This window comes from Canis lupus, chromosome 36 (assembly GCF_003254725.2).
Source record: "Canis lupus dingo isolate Sandy chromosome 36, ASM325472v2, whole genome shotgun sequence".
In the NCBI taxonomy this organism is placed as follows: Eukaryota; Metazoa; Chordata; class Mammalia; order Carnivora; family Canidae; genus Canis; species Canis lupus.
Window position 1 is genome coordinate 18818258 of NC_064278.1, and position 21012 is coordinate 18839269.

Here is a 21012-nt window from a genome sequence, read left to right on the forward strand (position 1 = left end):
CTGGAAACAGCTCTGCAAGACTATCTGCCTACAGGTGGTACTGCAGTGTTGTGCACAGCTGGAAGGCGTCTCAGAAACATGAACTGTGGCCTCTTCCTCCATTCTGCCATATTCCACTGTTGGCAACTTGTTCTTGGCATGGATCCTCATTCCCACCACACAGGTATTCATTTATGTCTATAGCACTTGCAAGATAGTGCTCCCGGACACCAGGTGTCACGTCTTGTCATCTTTCCAAACCTACAGCACCAGCACACTGCTTTGCATCTGATAGGCTTTTGATACGTTTTATTTTATTTTTGATACGTTTTAAATGATTGTTTTATGACAGTATTACAATAGTACCAGTGTATCATGGGAAATGGTGAACTCAAGTCTGAAGAAGATAAATTATCTATAATCCTACTAGGTAGAAATACACATTGTTAACTTTTTGGAATATTTCCTTCTAGTCTTGATACATATATAACATTTTAAAATTAGGAATGTAATGTATGTATTTCTGAAACCAGTTTTGGTGAACCTTTCATGTCACTCCATACTCTGAGAACATGGCTTTTAATGACTGCGTGATTTCCTACACCAAAATTTATTGAACATTCTCCTATTGCTGCTCATTTAGTTATCTCTCACTTTTGGTTTTTATAAATGTGCTACCAATATTCTTATACACCTATTGAACATAAGATGTTCAGCTAGGATTATGCAATAGAAAAATTATAGAAAAAGCACTGGATCAGCGTTTGAAAAATTTAAATCCTCTTGATACACAGTGCAAGTGGTCCACAGGGAAGGCTTATGCTCCTTCTGGCATCAAGAAAGAATGCTTCCTTCACCAAACTCTCACCAACACTGAATATTATAGTTTTAGAAAATCTGGGGATCCCTGGGTGGCTCAGTGGTTTAGCGCCTGCCTTCGGCCCAGGGCATGATCCTGGAGTTCTGGGACCCAGTCCCACGTCAGGCTCCCAGCATGGAGCCTGCTTCTCCCTCTGCCTGTGTCTCTGCCTCTCTCTCTCTCTCTCTCTCTGTCTTGCATGAATAAATAAATAAATAAATAAATAAATAAATAAATAAATAAATAAATAATCTTTTAAAAAAGAAAATCTTTATCAGGACACTTGAGTGGTATAGTCAGTTAAGCTTCTAAATCTTGGTCTTTTTTTTTTAAAGATTTTATTTATTTATTCATGAGAGACACAGAGAGAGAGAGGCAGAGACACAGGCAGAGGGAGAAGCAGGCTCCATGCAGGGAGCCTGACGTGGGATTCGCTCCCAGGTCTCCAGGATCACGCCCTGGGCTGAAGGCGGCGCTAAACCGCTGAGCCACCTGGGCTGCCCCAACTCTTGGTCTTGACTCAAGTCGTGGTCTCAGGGTCACGAAATTGAGCCCTGCATCTGGGTCCATGCTCGGTATGGAGTCTGCTTGGGTTTCTCTCTCCACCCCTTTGCCCCTTCCACTTGTGCTCTCTGTCAAATAAAGAAATAAATCTTTAAAGAGAGAGAGAGAGAGAAAATCCTTATCTCAATTTGGTTTCTTCAGTGGGTCAGAACAGATCGGAGCCTAAATTTAAACTGTGTTCCTCAGTAAAATTTCAGATGGGCCACTTGCAAACAAGAGCAAAATGAGCCTATGATCAGCAGTCCCTTACTTCAAGCCCTTGAAGCCTTAAAATACCTCAGAATTTTAGAAATGGAAAGTACTTTAGAGATCACTGAGCAAACTGTTTCAGTTTATAAATAAGGTAACCAAACCTAAGAGAGGTTAAATGACCCGGGTAATGTATTCGACTTTGAACTAGAACTAGCTATCTTGACCCACAGTCATTTCTGTAGAATGGGCTGATAACCTGATGGAAGCAACAGACCATTGTTATCAGGGTAAACACCTACAGGGAAAAATAGCATAAGAAAATATTTGGGAAAGAAAACACGATCGTTCTAAATTCTGTTTTATCTTCACGACACAAGTGAGAATAAACTGGTTTACTGACCAAGGCAAAAACTCACAAGTGAGTACCGCTCTACTCTGAAGATCCCTGGCTCCAGTCTAGAAAAGATATTTTCTTCCTGGAACCATTAAAATACTTAGCATTGATCGATTATCCTCCCTTCCAGCCAACATTTGCTAAGAATATACTGCTGTGGCCAGGCACTGTGCTAGGTGCTGGGGTAGCAGGGGGAAGAGAACCAAGTTAAGAAATGAGGGATTCACCCTGGGGAGAAGCAGGCGGGAGGACATGTGAACAAATCCTAACCCACGTGACTGGGCGGGCACGGGGTGCCCGAGGTGCTATGGCAGTGGCAGAGCAATGGCCATGGATGACTTCACAGAGGGGCTGACACATGAGCTGGGCCTGTGCTTGAAGCAGCCTCCTGGGAAGAGTGGGGAGGCCAGCATCACAGGCAGTGAGAGAGCAAGGCTGCTCGGAGAGAGGGCCAAAACATGCCGGCCGTACACCCCAACTCACCAAACCCCCGTGCTCCCACAAGCAGACCAACAGACACTGGATGTTTCTTAGGCTGGTGTTTATTCTGACTGGTGAGCACTCATGCCTACCAGCTGTTAGATATTTTTGATATCAGCCCTGCCTCTAAGGATGCTATATCTTCACTTAAGTTTTTCAGAGGTTATAGAGCTGAGAAGTTTGGGATTTGGGCTTTACCTATAAACATCACAAGGCAGAAACAACTCTAACACCTAGTGTGGGGCCCTCCTAAGAGGCATTATATTTCTTGTTAAATTATGAACTATTTGAAAAGCCTGATGGCTTTGAGAGATAAGAATTGGTAGACTGGGATGCATGGCATCAAAAGGGCTAGAACAGATTTATTATAAATTAATACATGTGGTTATTTTTTTTTAATGCACTAAACAGTAGTATCTAGTGGCCAGTCTAATAACTACTATAATTTTGGAGTAAAAATGAGGGTAAACAATATTTGAATATATCTGAAATTAAACTGTATATAAGTTATTTCTTCATTTTGAGTTGAGTGATATTTGACATATGACACTGTATTAATTTAAGGTATACAATATACTAGCTTATATGTTGTAATATGACTACCATTATAGCAATAATTAGTACTTCTATCACATTACATAATTTCCCTTTCTTTTTTAGTAGCTGGAATAATTAAGTTATAGTCTTTTAGCAAGTTTGATAATTATAATACAATATTGTTGTCTATATTCACCATACTATGTATAGGTCTCAAGACTATTTACTACTTGTGGTATAAGTTACCCATTCTTATGCAACAAAATTACCCCAGAACTAAACAGCTTAAACCAACAAATATATTTATGTCACAGTTTCTGAGGGTCAGGAATATGGGCACAGCTTAGCTGAGTATCTCTGGCTTAAGATCTATCACAAGACTGCAATCAAGGTGGCAAGTGGGGCTGTGTTCTCATCTGAAGGTTCAGGTAGGGGATAATCTGCTTCTAAGCTTACTTAAGTATTGGCAAGACTCAGTTCCTCGCTGGCTATTGGTCAAAGGCCTCCCTCAGGTCCTTGCCATGTGGGTCTCTCAACAGGCCAGCTTATCACATGGTAGTTGGCTTCCCCCAGAGCGAGCAAGAGAGTGCCAGAAAGTCCCCAAGATGGACACCAGCCTTTTTATAACTAAATCTCAGAAGTGACTTCTTACCCTCTCTGCTGCATCTTGTTCACTGTAAATGAATCCCTAAAACTAGCCCACATTTAAAGGGAGGGATTTAATATGAGTGTGAATTCTAGGGGGTAGGGATCATTGGGGCCCTCTTAGAAGCAGCCCACCACCTAATGACATCAAGTATCTATGACTTTTATTGGTGATGATACCTCAAGTGCTGCTAATACTGTTGCAGTCTGTGGGCTACATTCACAATAGAAGGGAATGCAAAACTGGTTAGAGGTTGATAAAAATAAAGATGCATTATTTTTTCCACTCACCTCACAGACTAGGTTAAAAACTCCTGTGTTAAAGGATGAAGCCTATCTTGAACCATCTAAAAATCAGTTTGATGCTCTGCAGATGAGCACAAGGATTCCTCACACACCCCTGGAATCCAGTATGTGTGGGCATTTACTGTGTTTGAAAAAGATTCCATTTTTGTTTGTTTGTTTTTAAACCATGAGGTACTGTTAGTCCAGCTCAGGAATAAATTGACTTTAAAAACCGTTTCCACAGCTGCAAAAGGCAAGTGTTTGGCACCAATAAATTAGGATTAGTGGAGCTTGGTTCATATAATGAACCTTTCACCTCCTCTGGGCAGGTGGTCACCAAATGATCTATGGGAACAAACAAGCTATGTTTTAAAGTAATAACCATTTTTCTAATGATAGGTAGGACTGAGTAGAAAGCTAGTAGAGGGAGATGCTGTGTTCCTGCAAAATTCAATCTTCTTAAGCTTGGGGTCCTCGGAAAACATGAATCAAAATTATGTCTCCAGTGCCATTTTCTTGACCTCTGCTTATTATTACCTTTCGATTCATAACCACTGTAGGGATTTTCCTTCTAGGTAGTGAAGAATAGCTTGGGATGCTATCAAGAGGCCCATATTGGAGAACCAGTGACCACGGGACTCAATTACAGGTTTAAATTTTGCCTTCTTGTACCCCAAATAAAATTTGGCATCACCTACTCAATGAAATGCCTTCAGTGTTCCATTTTATTGAGGGTGGGACAGGAGTTATATTCAAAATATTTACCAACCCATAAGGCATTGTCATTAACCAACTGGAAAGATGTCTCACAGTCTTGGAGCACCCTATGCTGTGCTAGACACTAGTTATTAGTTGTTGAATAACAAGATAGGTCCTGGGGTCTGGAGGTACACACAAGTGTCGAGTGTCTGAGGCTGGTGATTCGCCAACTGATGTTGAAACTTCTCAATATTTTAGTAACCAGCATGGTTGTACCAGTGCAAGCAGCCTGGATATGAACCGCTGAGGTGGGAGTTGCTCCTCCCAGGGCCCCCATGGAGCATTACTGTGTGGCAGCTGACTCTGTCACCCTTCAGCACTCCAGGTGGCTCGTACTGTGGGTACAGAGCCCAGCCCTCCTCTCTGAGCCTGGAGCTGAGGTCTTGGAGGCTCCTGGAATCCCCCACTCAGGTCTCCTCAAGGCTGGCTCTAGTCTCCTGACTCTCAGGCCCAGTTGGCACCAACGGCCTCTTATGAAAGACAGTGTTGGGTGTTTCCCTGTGGGTTTGACGGAGAGGCATGTTCTCTGTCCATCTGTGTCATACCACCCAAGAAGCCACACCACTGTATGGGGTACAGGACAAAAAAAAAAAAAGAGACTTTTTTCCATGTACACTCTCATTTCAAGGATGGGTTCAGCAGCTACCTGAAATTCCTGAAAGGAGCCCCATGTTTTAGGTGTATCCAAAAGAGGTCATTCTGCATTGTCTCTTGGTCTGTATTATTTGGCTAAAATGCTCTGGTTGGTTTTACTTTGCCCCATGTTTCTGGAGAGTAGATCAGGGGAGGATTTGGATACAGACAGTCCTGAGTCTAAATTCTGGTTCTGTGAGCTGTGGACCAGTCATTTCACCTCTCTGAGGCAATGTCCATCTCCTACAGCTCCGGCCTCACAGGCTGGTCAGGGGACAAATGAGACAAAGACATGTTTGACCGATGTTCTTAAATACTGAGCACAAGATTGAGAATAAAAGCCTTTTAGTCTCTGTTTGGGGTAGGAACGGCCAGCGTTATTCCAGTGTGCCAGTGTAGGTATTTTCAAAATAGACCCTTTTTGTTCTCTCAAGCTGACTAAAAAGCAGACAGAAAGTGAATTTAGAGGTCAAAATGTAAGCTCTGCACAGACTTAGAGCCACCTCCTAAGAACTCAGAATCCTCCCTACTGAATGAAGATAGCATATACCTCCTTCCCCCAGAAAAGAGCTAGCATAGATTCATTCATTCATATTTATTTTTAAGGTTACTTATTTATTTATTTGAGAGAGAGAGAAAGAGAAAGAGAAAGAGAGCACAAGCAGGGGGCGGGACAGAGGGAGAGGTAGAAGCAGGCTCCCCACTGAGCAAAGAGCCCAACAGGGGCTCCAACCCAGGACCCCGAGATCATGACCCGAGCTGAAGGCAGACGCTTAACCACCTGAGCTACCCAGGCTAACTAGCTGATATCTGTCTCAATTACAATTAACGTAGTTTCAGTTATCAGGATAATATTCACATAAATATTAAAAGATGAAAACAACCATGATATTTTCTCCAATAGCCTTGGCACATATGCAAAGAAAGGCTTGATTTGTTTGGACAGTGAGCATTTGGAAAAATAAACCTCATTTTTGCCCACTTTGCTAACTTTTTTTTTTCCTTCAAAATAATTGTGGAATCACTGTGGCTTAAGCAGCTAAAATCCTACAACAAAAATCCTGACACTTCCATGCATGTTCACCTGGGTGAACCCAGGTGAACATTCTCTCGTTTCAGTCCCAGAAATCCTATGCAGAGTCCCGCTCTGCGATTTCGACAGGGGTTTCAGAAGCTATGGATGCATTGAGGAGTAATCTGAAACCATTAAGACTATTAAGAAAGACAAATTCTTCTAGGACTCTAACCCCTACGCTTAGACATCATATCCAACTGCCTACTTCACATCTGCGTGTGATGTCTGTCTATAGACAGCTCGGACCCAACAAATCCCAAGCTAAACCCTGGATATCTCCCCACCTCCCCCAGTCCACCTGCTTGACTGAGAGCCTGCCAGCCAGATGCCATTTTCCTTCTCCCTTTGCTTCTTTGGGGTCTTCCTGGACTCCTCTCTGATGCTCATTATTGTTCAATCCCAGAGTTATCTTGTGATTCTATCTTCAAAATAATCAGACTCGGGGATCTCTGGTTGGCTCAGTGGTTTAGCGCCTGCCTTTGGCCCAGGGTATGATCCTGGAGTCCTGGGATCGAGTCCCACGTTGGGCTCCCTGTGTGGAGCCTGCTTCTCTCTCTGCCTGTGTATCTGCCCCAACCCCCAACCCTGGGTCTCTCATAAATAAATAAATAAAATCTAAAAAAAAAACAAACCAGATTCTAATTGCTCCTCACCACAGCCTGTGTCGAAGGCCCCACCCCTGTCAAAGGCACCATCGGCTCTCACGGGAGGCCCACAGCAGTCTCCCACCTGGTCTGCACCTTCTACTCTTGCTCTCCAACCATTTATTCTCAACACGGTAGGCTGATTGTAAAGCCAGATCGTCACCTCCCCTTTGCTGAAGTCCTCCCAAGGCTCTTCATGCTACACGGCCCTTCAGAATCTGACCTTCCCCTTGTCTCCTCCTCACTTATTCTGGCCTCATCACAGCGGCTCCTGGTATTCCTTGAATACGGCAGGTGCGCCCCTGCCTCAAGGCCCTCGTGCTCTGCCCCGGGGATCCTTCTGCAAGGCCCGCTCTCTCACCTTTGCCAAGTCTTCCCTCAGGGGCCACCTTCTCCACGACGGCCACCCTGACCACGCTCACATCCACTGCACTCCTGCTTCCTTCTCCTCACCACTCTACTTCTATTCCCACAGAATCACTACTTTCTAACCTTGGAGGATACCACATAACATAGTATTTTATTAAATTTCTTGTTCTTGCCCATATCCCCAACTAGAATGACAGATCCCAAGGAAGGTGCTCAATAATATTTCTGAATTAAGGGAAAATGCCTTCTCCACAAAAAGGGAAACAATCCCCCCAAAAAACACCATAAAACAACCAGTATCCAAAAGGGCCTTTAAAAAAAAAGATTTTACTTATTCATGAGAGACACAGAGAGGGAGGCAGAGACAGGCAGAGGGAGAGGCAGGCTCTTTGTCGGGAGCTCAATGCGGGACTCGATCCCGGACCCCGGGATCACACCCTGAGCCGAAGGCAGACGCTCAACCACTGGGCCACCAGGTGTCCCAAGCCCCCTCGTTTCTCGAGCTGCTCCCACTTAGCCTGAGTCTGGCCCCTGTAGATGGTGCCCCACAGGGGCTCCTACATCCAGATTCCCAGCACTTGGGGCCTCTCCGCACTGCAGCTGCCCACCTGTGCTGGAGTCCGGAGCCTTGGTCTGTGCTCACAGTGCTCACTAATTAGCTATTTCGACAAAGACAAACCACCTCTCACCTTTCGGGACCTCAGCTTCCAAACCTAAAAATGAGAAGACTGGACTCTTGAAGGTCCTTTCCACTGGGAAAAACCTAGGCTTCTATTTCTTACCTACCCCTTTAAGTTTTAAATAACGGCAACAGCATCTGAAAGCCTCTTTCCCTTAAACTTCTCCCAGGCCAGATGTTCCTGGCACCGAATTAGGAGGAAAAAAGAAATAGTTTTTGAATAACCCAACATTTTTGTCTTTCAGAGCAAATTATCCCCTGGCCTTCTCAATTCCTTCTCCCCTCCTGCTCCCTCTTTCTGAATCTTTAAAGAGAAGATTTTAAAAAAGTAAACCGTGGACTCTTCCTGAGTGGTCAGGATTTATCCTGTAGCAACGTTACTTTTTTTTTCTTTCCCCAGTTATTATTCCTCTATAAAACCTCTCCAACATTATTTCTCTGCAACTGTGCTCAGCAGTCTTGATTTGTCCCTGTTTTGCAGGACGGTTACTGAACGCTCTGGGGAAGAGGAACAAAAAGCCGAGAGCCAGGGCTGCAGGAGGAAGGGTCATGCACGCAGGTGAGCAGAGGCCTGGCCCTCAGCGTGACGGGCACAGACTGGCCGGAGGAGAGAAAGAGCAAAGGCCCATGTGGCTGGCGTTCTGAGAGGCTTTAGGCCAAGCCCTGGTGGCAGTTCCTCAGGAATGTTCACTTAGTTAGCTGACTGACGCAACGGGGCCTTTCCTGGGAAGCCACACCGCAGTGAGGAGGCGGAGTGGAACCCAGTTCCCCTCCCCGAGCAGCTCCCCGTGTAGCCTTCTGTGCAGCAAGCTGGTGGGGACTGAGCAGCCCCTCCGCGGGTCCTACACCCAGGCTTCAGACTCAGGGTCATGCTGCAGGTCTTTCAAGCCTTTGAGGAAGACCCAACCTGTCAACAGCTGGCCTGGGAATCAAAGAAGAGGCCCCAAACCACCATTTACTAAATCAGTGATTTGCTGAAAGAGTAGCACTTCATTAGCAAGCCCTCCCAATGAATCTAGAGGCGTAACACATGCACAACCTCCTCGCCTAGAGTTAGCTGCACATTCCAAAAAATTGTAGGTTCCAAGATATCATCTAATGACTTAGCTGAGGAAAACATGTGCCTGAAAGAATTTTTACCCTACTTAAAAAAATTACAGATATATATATATGTGTATGTACATATACATATATACATATATATATATCTGTACGTGTACATGCATGGGCGTACGTAAACATGTATCCGATTACAAAAAAACAAAAAAAACGAACCTCTTTGTTTTTAAGCCATGCTAGGATTACAAAATAATACAATGTGTGAGCTTAAAATATGACATATTATTAAAATCCAGACACAAACAAAAGTAGAAAGGAAGCCTAATTCGTACCAGAAAGTATCAAAACAGACCAGACTCTGCTAAGTATCTAGCTAGTTACTGTCAAAGCCGTAACTTCTAATTAGTATTGAGAAATTACAGTGTTAGTGATGTATGAATACCTCCTAGTGGGATTGGCATAGTCACGTAAGCCAAGAATGGGCGCCTCATCAATTGTGTTGGTTGTACCATATAAGGTTCCATTCAAGGACTCATCTTTTCCCAGCTTGCTATGTTTGAGGAAAAGCTTTCTCTGTCCTTTCATAAACTATTTAAATAAATGCAACTGTTCTTGTCATTTTCTTGTGTTCATGCCTTTTTAGTGGGAAGAGAGACACTAAGAAGCTCTTTGGGGGAAACAGCACCAAATTGCTAACTGATGAAGAAAATGGAGGGAAATTGAAAGGACAGAGTGAGGGGTGCCTGGGTGACTCAGTTGGTTGAGCGACCGACCACTCAGGGTTTCTGCTCAGGTCATGGTTTTGGAGTCGTGAGATCGAGGCCCCTCCCTTCCCTCTCTCAGGCTCTGCACTTAGGGTGAAGTCTGCTTGAGATTCTCTCCCCCCTCTTCCCTCTCTGCTCGTCTCCCCTGCTCAAGCACACTCTCAAATAAATAAAAATCTTTAAAGGGGGGGGGGCAGAGTGAAAAATCAATCAGAAGTGTCAGAGTATACATAAGCATTAATGATATTTTATTTAGAAGACAGCACCTCCAGCCAAAGAACCACACAGCAATGTGTCATGCTGTCCATCACATCTTCCCTACCATTTCCTTCCAGAAAATCTGTAATCTAAATAAACAGCATGACCATGCCTCCAGAATAGTCTTACTGCTCTGGCTCCTTTTCCAGGACAACAGCCCAAGTCCTCTTTGGGTCCTCTACTCAGAAGAAAAATACAACATTTTGTTTGAGGCATTCATGAAGGAAAATGATAATGATCTTGTAATCTGAGGTATCTTCAAGTCTGTGGGTTTGGAGGGAGGGTGGTATAAGAAGACATAATTACTGGATGATTCTCAGAAAGTGTGTTTATTCCTGCATGAAATCTGGTTTTAGTCATCAGAATTGAGGAGAAGGCTTTTTCCTGGAGATTATGTAGCCAAAAAATATAAATCATGGAGGGAAATAAACAGCACTACCCCATGCTATCTCTTCTCTTCCCTTTCTTTTCCTTGCCTTCGTCCTTGTCAGCTCTTAAAAACTGAACTGCTTATCAGTTGAAAATGACTGAGATTCTGAAAGCATTTCAGAATCAAGATAAAAGTCATATTGTTGAAAAAGATCATATTATTGAAACTCATGGTCTTTTCCAAGGGTGTACACCACAGGAGGCAACTGGCTCATAGCAGATGAGGTGGACATTAGAACCTGCACGTACAATACTTTAAAAATCTATGGTTCCCCAATAGCTATATTATATAAAGAACTCCTACAGCTCAACAACAAAAACTAAATAACCTCATTAAAAATGGGTAAGGGATTTGAACAAACATTTCTCCAACGAAGATATACAATGGTCAGAAGCATATAAAGAGATGTTCCACATCACTAATTGTTTGGAAAATGTGAATCAAAACTATGAGATATCATCTTACACCCACTAGGATGGCTGCTGTGAAAAAACAAACCAGAAAATAACAAGTATTGACTAGGATGTGGAGAAAGCGGAATCTCCGTGCACTGTTGGTGGGAATGTAAAATGGCGTAGCTGCTATGGAAAACAGTAAGGCAATTTATCAAAAACTTTAAAACAGAATTACCGTATGATCCCTCCATACCACTTGTGTATATACAAAAAAACTGAAAAGCAGGGTTTCAAAGAGATTGTTGCATATCTAATTCACAGCAGCATGGTTCACATCAGCCAATGGTGGAGGCAACCCAAATGTCAACTATGGATGAATGGATAAAGGAAATGTGGTATATCCATATAACAGGATATTTGTCTCCAAAAGGAAGGAAATTCTGACACACGTTACAACACACGTGAACCTTGAGGACAGGATGTTAAGAGAAATAAAGCAGTCCCAAGAAGACAAATACTATATGATTCCACTTATACAAGATACTTAGAGTTTCTGAGTTCAAACTCAGAAACAGAAAAGTAGAATGATGGTTGCCAGGGGCTAGGGTAGGGGAGGGAAATAGGAATAGGGTGGAGTTGCCTAATGGGTACAGAGTTCCCATCTACTAAACTACATACACGCTTAATGATTATGATGGCAAATTTTATGTCTATTTTGACACAATTAAAAACAAACGACAACCTGTGGCTCGCAGTACTTCCCTGTAGGATGGTGATGACAACAGTAATACCTTCCACACACCCAGAAACATCTCTCTGATGGCCCAGAGGACTGGGCTGCCAGACTCGGTGATGACAACTCAAGAAGATGACCAATGATGAATTCAACGGTAAAAGCTACACTCATCCAAGTTTCATTTTTTATTTTCTTTTTTCCCTACTAACGTGAATGTTTTGTATATCTCAGCACATCAACCTCTGGAAGCCCAGACAACCCCAATATCTGTGGATGCTACCTCGGAAGTGTCACTTTGCAACCTGGGATTCTGGGGACAGGAGGCTTGCCTAGATGTTGGGGCCTGGGAGAAGAGGACTGTGCAAAATCAGCCTCCTTCCTTTTACTTAGAGAATTCAGGCACATGCCCTCACAGTCCTCCTTCTCCATAAAATTCACAATTTTCTCTCTAAAGAAAAGATGACCACTTACCTCTCTTTGCTCTTGACCTTCAAAGTGAACTCAGTGCAACTTGGCAGTGATTCTTATCTAAAAATCTTAAGCTAGTTTAATATTCCAGGTGCCCTTGACCATCCAACATGATTGACCAACCGGTATGATTCCATATCCTTTTTTTTTTTCCCCCAGATCTGCTTCCAGGTTTAGGGCTCACCACAAAATAACGGCACTTTATAAACCTTTTCTTGTATCTCAAACACAAAGGAACACAGTGAATGTGAAAAGCTGGAGAAAGAGGTGAGAAATGGCTAGGGGGAGAACAGATGCACCCAGAATAAATGGAAACAGCTTTTGAAAGGATGCGTTAATAACAGAGACATCGGGTCCATCTGGAAAGTATTGTAACAAAATAAAAAGCCCCTTTTCTACTATGTGCAGCAGGTTACAAAACTCCCTGAACAACAAAGCTCTAGGACCAACTAGAAAAGCAAAACAAAACTGAAAGAAGTGCTCCTTCTAGGGATGTCCAGCCACCACAAAATCGTGAGCCTCTTTCTGGTGTCAGGGGCGCTCCCAAGTGCCATGTGCAAGAGACTTTCCCGCTGTGGTTCCCCAGCGTGTGTGTGTGTGTGTGTGTGTGTGTGTCCTCCAGGCATTGATTTGTGCAAAGGGCTCCAAACACCAATAAAGTCCAGCCTCCCCTCCACCACTAGCCCTGGTGGAAATGCGGCTGCCCCTCTCAGAGCCAGGGCAGGGTTTCTGAAACCACTTGGGCTGAGATCTCCGACTTGGAATCCATCCTTACTCTGTCAACTTCCCCTCCATTTTCTTGCACAACATGGTCGTAAAAATTGAAAAAAATGTGGCCATCTGAGGATATCGTCAACAATGATCTTTCTCTTCCATCACTGACCTGGTTATCTGGCCTTCCTGGGGTAGAAACAACACGTGGCCCCACTGACCTCTCGCCCCCTTGCCGTTTGCTCAGTGCAGACCTTTGGACAACACTGGGCTGGCACACTGGCCGGAACGAGAAGCCCCCCAGCCCAACCCCTCTTCATTACTCTCCCCACCACCTCTGTCAACATGGGCACACAGCCACAGAAGAACTCTATCTAGAATGTTCTCAAAAACATGCAGGAAAAGGCTGAGGAAGCTCTCTGACTACCTGTTCTAGTGCTCCAGAACAGTCCAAGGATGTAGAAACTCCCCCTGCCCCCCTTGAACTCATATTTGAGACATTCTTCTTTTTCCTACAGGTCTGAAGGGAGCAGGCCGTTGTGTAAAAAGCCTTTTTTGTTGAGTTGCAGTTCTTTATTAAGGTGTCCCTCGCTGGCCATTGGATGAATTACCCTTGGAGCACTTGGCTCTAATTTCCAAGGCTTTAACCATCCCTCTGGTCCCGCTCTAGACTCTTCAAACCTTCCTTCCGACAGGAAGCACGGGCTGGAGGCACAAGGCTCCGGTGCGGGTCCCGCCGCATGGCTCCTGCAGGCCCTGCCCAGCTGGGGGGCGTTTTGTGGTGTGTGTGTGTGTGGGGGGGACTTCCTCCTCTCACATTCAAGCTGCCCCCCCACCCCTTCTTCTCTACTCCCACTTTATGTTCATAAAAGAAGGCAAGGGGGGTGGGGAGGAAGGGAAGGAAGAAAGGGAGAGGGCAGAAAAAGAATACAAAAGGGAACTAAGAATTTATAGAAATATGAGAAATTGCTTTAACAGGAAACACAAGCCAGAAGATTTGTTCCACCAGATGAAAAGTAGACAAAAACAACACACGGTTGCGGCGGGGCTCGCGGCCCGATGTCACCACCACCCGGATCCCAGGACCCTCTCCCGCCCTCTGACCGCCCCGCAACCCCCGCGAACGCAAGCTGATGTGCCCTGTTCGGATCTGTGCTAACCGGTAGACACGAGGACAGGCGAAGCTGAATTCCATGAAATACTACTTTGCGAACGGCGGGAGGTTTGGGTTTTTTTTTTTTTTTTTTTTTTTTTTTAAAGGCAAAAGAGGGAAGCAAGAGATTCTGAGAATTTCATTTTCACAATAATGGCTCGAGCTTTGTTCCCCTAACCGAGCGTAGTTCCCGGCTCTGCCCGGCCTCCCACATCCAAAGCCAGAGCCAGTTTCTCCACATTATATAGATTAAAAAAAAAAAAAAAAAAAAAAAAAAAAACCAGTTCAAGGAGAAGGAGCCAGTTAGGTACTTCAGAGCGGCTGTGAAATTTGTTTCGGGGTTGGGGGGAGAAGAAAGCACTGACCTGTGTTGTTTTAATCCGCCGAAGGGCCAAGTTCTCGAGTTCCCCTGCACCCTTCTGAGGGCTTCCTGTAAGTGTCGCATGTGACATTACACTTCCTCAGTGCACCGTCTCTGACGGCCTCTCAGGGCCAGAGGCATGTGATAAGGTCCTCCGGCCGCCTGCTTCACGCCGGGGTGGCCCTGCTTCTAAAGGCATCTTTGTCACCCCCTGGGGGTCCCCCAGCTAGTTTTAGGCACCCCCAGGACACAGGGAAAGAGGCCACGAGCCTGGGAGAAAGGCAGGGGAGAATAATGTCTGGACTCCTGGCGCGTGGAACCCCGCAGGGGTGGGGCGTGAGGGACCCTGGAGCCCCGGGGTCACCCGTCGAGGGCCGGGGCTGCAGCTGAGAGGAGGCAGCTTGCTCCCAGCGCAGCCCCGGGTGCTCGGGCCCTGGCACCGCCGCGCAGGGGGTCCCCAGGCGGTCCCCAGGCTGGCACCCGGGGCTTCCTTAGCTCCCACGTGTGGATCCCGCAGTGACGAGAGCCACTCACCCCGAATTGCCCCGGCCCGTCTCAAGTTCGCACGCAGGCTGCTGGGTTCCGTGTCAGACGTGGGGCCTGCTTCTTGGTTCAGCCAGCGAAGCCACGGCACGCTCTGCCTTCCAGGCTAAATACACTGGCAGCTATCCCCATCCCACCCCCCGGTGGTCTCCAACACAGCCAGGCGTCGGGTTTTGTGCGGGATGGTGCAGGGTCTGGTAGGCATGTGAGCCCGTGAGTGGGGCCTGGCCGCGGGCTGGGCAAGGGCACCGGCAGGGCCCTGGGGTGCGTGTCCCTCTGCGCCCAGCAGCGGGGAGACGGGAAGAGCTGAGCAGGGTGCTGCTCCCTACTCTCCTGCGGTCAGGCCTTCTTCTCTGCTTTCACGATTCCTCTAGTTCTCTGCAGGGCCCCACAGACAGAATCTGTGGATGTCGGAAGTGGCGTGTGGGAGGAAAACCATGTCCTGAACAGAGGGGAACATTCCGCAATTTGTACAACCTGACTCAGTGCAGAAACCTCAGCGTCCTCTCTACTCGGCTACCCTAGCATAATTCTTTTCTTAAAAATGCTTTTAAAGGGATTTTTGTTTTGTTTTTCAGAAAGGTAATTGTAGACCACCTCACTGTTCCAAGTCTTGAAAATATTACCCTATAATTCCCCCATGAAGTTTTCCATGCGAGGACACTGAGTAAGGGAACGAGTCCCGAGATCGGGACTCTGGACAACAGTGAAGCTCTGAAGTCTCACCACATGATTGCCTTTCTGGCTCCGAAAACATGCGTAACTGTTTCACCAGTCTGACAGCTGATGGATGGTTTTCTGATTGAACTGGACAGCTGGATTAGCCAGTTGAGTCAAGGTGGCGGTGGTGGCTGTAAGCATGGCATTGGCTTTAAAACAGGAATAATGGTACAATTTTGCTATCTTGGAAAACCAAAATATTACGCTGATGATGAATAATAATGACTCCATTTGAATGTATTTAGAAGTGTCACAATTGGGGTTAAACTGCCAGTTTCATTTTTCAACTACGCAGTGACATATGTTCAAACTTAAGCCACGTTCTGTGTGGAATTTTTACAGGCCTTAACAAAATGCTTTGTCATTTTCCTTTCAAATCCGTAACTGGGCCTGTCTGTGAAATTGTTTTTCCCATTTGTTTTGGCATTTAAAAAATTTTAACAGACTTTTCTTTTTAGAACAGGTGTGCATTTACAGAAAACTCCAGAAGAGAGTACAGAGTTCCGACCCATCTGCACCCAGTCTCCCCACTATTAAAATCTTATATTTAGTATGATATATAAGTAAATTAATAAGCCAATACTGATACACTGTTACTAACTGAAGTCCACAGTTTATTTGGATTTTGTTAGTTTTTTCTCGAAGGTCCTTTTTCTGTTCCAGGATCCCATCCAGGACATCACATTATATTTACTCATAAAGTCTTATTAGGCTCCTCTTGGTTGAGACATTTTTTTAGACTTTATTTTTGATAACTATGACAGTTTTGAGGAGTACTATTATTTTTGTAGAATGTCCCACAATTGGGATTTATCTGATGTTTTTTTCTCATAAGACTGGAGTTACAGGTTATTTGTCAGGTTTCTCCTCCTTTCTTACTGTATACCCTGGAAGGAAAATCTCGAGGGTAAAGTATCTATACAAATTATTTGGAATTCTTCTGCATGGAAGATTTATCTCTTCTCCCCATTTATTACTTTATTCAATCATTTATTTATATCAGTATAGCCTTATAGATATTTATTGTATACTTTGGGTTACACTTTAACAGTACCTGACTTATTTTGCTGTTCAAAGTGCTCCATTTTTGACTACTGGGAGTACTCTCACTTGGTTCCTCTGCTCCTTTGACATATTCCTATTAATATTTTTTGAATTTTGTTTTTGAGGCCTTCTTTATTTCCCGGCATCACAAGATGCTCTAGGCTCATCATGTATCACACCTCTCCAACTGTCTACAATTTTTTTTTCCCATCTTGACAAGAGAATGGAAGAAGATAAATCCACGGGCCTGAAAAACATTATTTTCTTTCAATTTTCACTAGTTCTGCCTCATGTATTCATAAAAATCGTCTTAAAAAATTGCTTTCATAAAATTAGTCTTAGCATCTACTAGCAAGAAAACACTGAAACACCAACTGAGTGAAATTCTACATTTCCTTAATCCCAAAATGCATGTTTGGTTGGTTGTGTTTTTCTCCTTTATATTTTAACATTCCTGGAATCAGAATGTACATTTAGTATCATGACTTCTCCCCACCCCTTTCCTGTCATTAATTTGATGGTGCACCTTACAGTTGACAGTGTCTTGGGAGTGGAGAAGTAGAGCCATCAATCAGTTCTTGTTTGGACCACAGACATCATTTAACTACTTTCACTGATTTTTCCCCCTACTGAACAAATATTTTGATTAAGTGAATTGATATGCAGTATCTACAGACATTAAAAAAAAAAAACTCAGTATCCTTACCTACTCCTGGATACATTCTAACATTACCTCAAACCACAAATTCTCTTCAAGTCCTAAATATAGACAAAAGGGGAGGGGTTGTTCAATTCTCTCCATTTTTTTTCTGGGTTTACTCTCTGACTCCTTTTATGTTTACTGCGTCCGTTTTTTCAAGATGTCCTGAATCCATCATCATTTCTGAGGAGCCCAGTGCTGATGCTGAAGGGTTGTGAGGATGAGGTTTCACTCATGTTGATCAGGAGTAATGGGTGCTCACTCCTCAGAGGCAGGTCAGGAAGGACCTGGTGATTTTGCCTTTCCTACTCAGGGAAGCCAACTGACTGCAGAATGGCAGAGCTGACCGCTTTCTCTGTGGTCAGGATCTTCTCTCCAGCTCATGAGCCACTACTGCTTTGGCAGCATCATGCTTTACAGATTTTTTTCTTTTAATGGATAGATACTAGTTCAACCATTCACCATGGGTGTATCTCACAAATAGTCACAGAAAAAGTGCCCAGTCTTTTCATCTGGGTGGGCACAACTTGGTTTTCTAAACACTATTTTCTGTCCCACAGACATTAATCAAGATGTACTAAGATACTGATAGTGCCCCAATGATCTCAGCAACATCCAGATGAAACTGGAAGAGATGCCACACTGACTTTTTTAGGCAGCCACTGACTAAGCCCTTGCCACCTGCCACTTTACAGATCCCCGCTCTACAGAAAAGCTAACCAAGTGGGAGAGACTAAATAATCTGTCCAAAGACCCTTGATAAATTTGAAGCCAACATGCAAATTCAGATCTGCCCAATGCCAGTGGCTCAGGGACTAATGCTATTCTTGATGCAGACAGATGTACCTCATAAATGGGCACTTTGCTGAACACAGCTCTGTTCCCCAATTATTTTCTGCACATGCTTTTCACCTTGACCAAAATTAAGTGGCATTGAGGGCAGGGACAGTGTCTTCTATCTCATTAACTCAGCTTTCCAGCCTCACCCCAGCAGCTTTCCTGTTAACCCTGTACTTTTGCCATACTGCCAATCTATTTTATTTTCTAATTTATTAGAAAATTCAAACTTTTTAAAAAAGATCAGTTTATTTGGGAGAGAGCTCGAGAGAGATGACGAGTGGGGAGAGGGGCAGAGGGAGAGAGTCTTCAAGCAGACTCCTTGCTCGGCAAGGAGCGTGACGTGGGGCTCAATTTCTTGACCCATGAGATCACGACTGAAGCCGAAACCAAGAGTCAGATGCTTAACCGACTGAGTCACCCAGGTGTCCCAGAAAATTCAGACTTTTTCTAATAAAGGTAAATAATTTCCCTTCACTCTTTTCCTCCTCCTACTTTGCTTTACTTTATTTTTCACTCATCGGCTTCTTAAAATAGAACCCTATAAGGTCTGCTGGGTGGCTCAGTGGTTGAGTGTCTGCCTTTGGCTCAGGTCATGATCCTGGGGTCCTAGGATCGAGTCCCACAGCAGGATCCCCTGCAGGGAGTCTGCTTCTCCCTCTGCCTCTCTCTGTGTGTTTCTCATGAATAAATAAAATCTTTTAAAAAGAAAACAAGCCTGTTGATTTTCAGTTCTTTTAAATAAAAACCCTTAACTTTTAATCTAAGTATAGTTTTAATCTTACCTCTCACACATTTAAATGCATCACATTCTTTTTTCTTCTCTAGTAGGCTACATACCCAGCATAGAGCCTGACATGGGGCTTGAACTCATGACCCTGAAATCAAGACCTGAGCTGAGATCAAGAGTCGGACACTTAACTGACTGAGCCAACTAGGCACCCTGATGCATCATACTCTTACAGTTAATTTTAGAATAGTCTATAATTTCAGTAGTTATATCCTTTTTGACCCAAGAATTAGCTAAAAGGATCATATTTTAGTTTCCAAGTACTTGGATAGAGGGAGAGGCAGGAAGCATCTTGTGTTAATTTTCAATGCTATGTTACTGTTATATGTGGCTAGTATGTCTACTTTTTGGTTAATTAAAAAGTTTCTTTGTGGTGTGTAATTCATCAATTTTTGTAAATGGTTGATGTTCTCTTAAAAATTTCTTTGTATTTCCAAAAAAAAAAAAAAAGAGTAGGAAAAAAAACTCACTGGATGTGGAAATTAAAAAAAAATTGTATGTATTTCCTATTTGTTGGGTTAGGGCAATAATGATAATGATGTTATTAAAGTCTTCTGTTCCTGGGGTATCTGGGTGGCTCAGTTGGTTAAGTGTCCAACTCTTGATTTCAGCTCAGGTCACGATCTCAGGGTCACGAGATCCAGCCTCCTGTCAGGCTCTCTGTTGGGCATACTTAAGATTCTTTCTCTCTCTCCCTCACCCTCTGCCCTTTCCCCAGCCTGCTTGTGTATGTGTGCTTATGTTCTCTCTCTCCAAAAAAAAAAAAAAAAGTCTTCTGTTCCTATGTATTTTTGCCTATGTGATTAAATTCTAAAAGCATTTTGTTAGTCTCCATTATGATTATGGAAAACTGTGTTTTGAAATTTTTATCTACTTATATTTTTATTTGTATTATTTTATTTGTATTTTTTAACAGATTTTGTTTTATCTCAGTGCTAAGATGTTCAGTGCCTAAAGGTTCATTATTATTGGCTCTTTTTTGTCTTAATAGTTCTTTTTGTATTTAATCTTACGGGTTTTTTTAAAGGCGTATTTATTTATTTATTTTTAAAAGATCTTATTTGTTTATTCATGAGAGACACACACAGAGAGAGAGAGAGAGGCAGAGACGCAAGCAGAGCAAGAAGCAGGCTCCACACAGGGAGCCCGACGCAGGACTTGATCCAGGGTCTCCAGGACCACACCCTGTGCCAAGGGCTGCGCCAAACCACTGAGCCACCCGGGCTGCCCAAAAGGTGTATTTATTTTAGAGAGAGAGTGCTTGCATGAGCAATGGGAGGAGCAGAGGGAGAGGGAGAAAGAGAGAAGCAGATGCCTCATTGAGCACAGAGCTTGATGTGGGGCCTGATCCCACAACAGGAGCCGAAACCAAGAGTCAGACACCAAATGACAGCCACTCAGGCACCCCAATCCTACATGTTTTAATCAAAAAGATTTTTTTTTGTTAGTTAGCACTCACCAGCCTATTGGTATACATATGACTCCTGGAGACAGCATAAGCATATAGCTCAATTATCTTTTTAATCAATCTGAGAGTCACTAACAGAGGAATTTAAGCTAGGCACATTTATTGTTATATGTTTGTCTAATTATTGCCATCTTATCATTTATATTGTTATACTGTTTTCTTCTCAACCCCGCCCCCCTTTTCTTGACTTTGGCTGACTGACCATGCTTTTTATTATTGTTGTACCTCTACCCCTGGCTACATGTGTGTGTTTCAATGTGTAATGGGTTAGGAATCCTACCTATACTTTCTTCTAAAAATCAGGTACAGGTGACCTTTCCTGATAAACATTAGAGAACCTCATAGAAGGACCCTGTTATTGGCAAGACCAGTCCCTTGTTCTAGAAACTTTCATGGTAGGTTCATGTTGATAACAATAATAAATTGTGTGTCTGGGAGGAAGACGACATTACACAGATATCAGAAACCCTTCTAAAAGAGG

General features: G+C 43.8%; 1 protein-coding gene across 3 annotated transcripts in view; it reads right to left on the reverse strand.

Annotated features, from left to right (window-relative positions):
• Positions 1-21012, reverse strand: part of WIPF1 (WAS/WASL interacting protein family member 1) — a 122329-nt gene that overhangs the window by 63879 nt on the left and 37438 nt on the right. Inside the window, exon 1 of one of the 3 annotated variants that reach the window (XM_025460234.3) lies at positions 14434-14567. The exons of 1 other annotated variant lie outside the window; for it this stretch is intronic. The gene's annotated coding sequence lies outside the window, so the exon portion shown is untranslated. Of the gene's footprint in view, positions 1-14433; positions 14568-21012 lie in introns of those variants that run through there. One more of the 3 variants, XM_025460237.3, reaches the window with a different exon arrangement.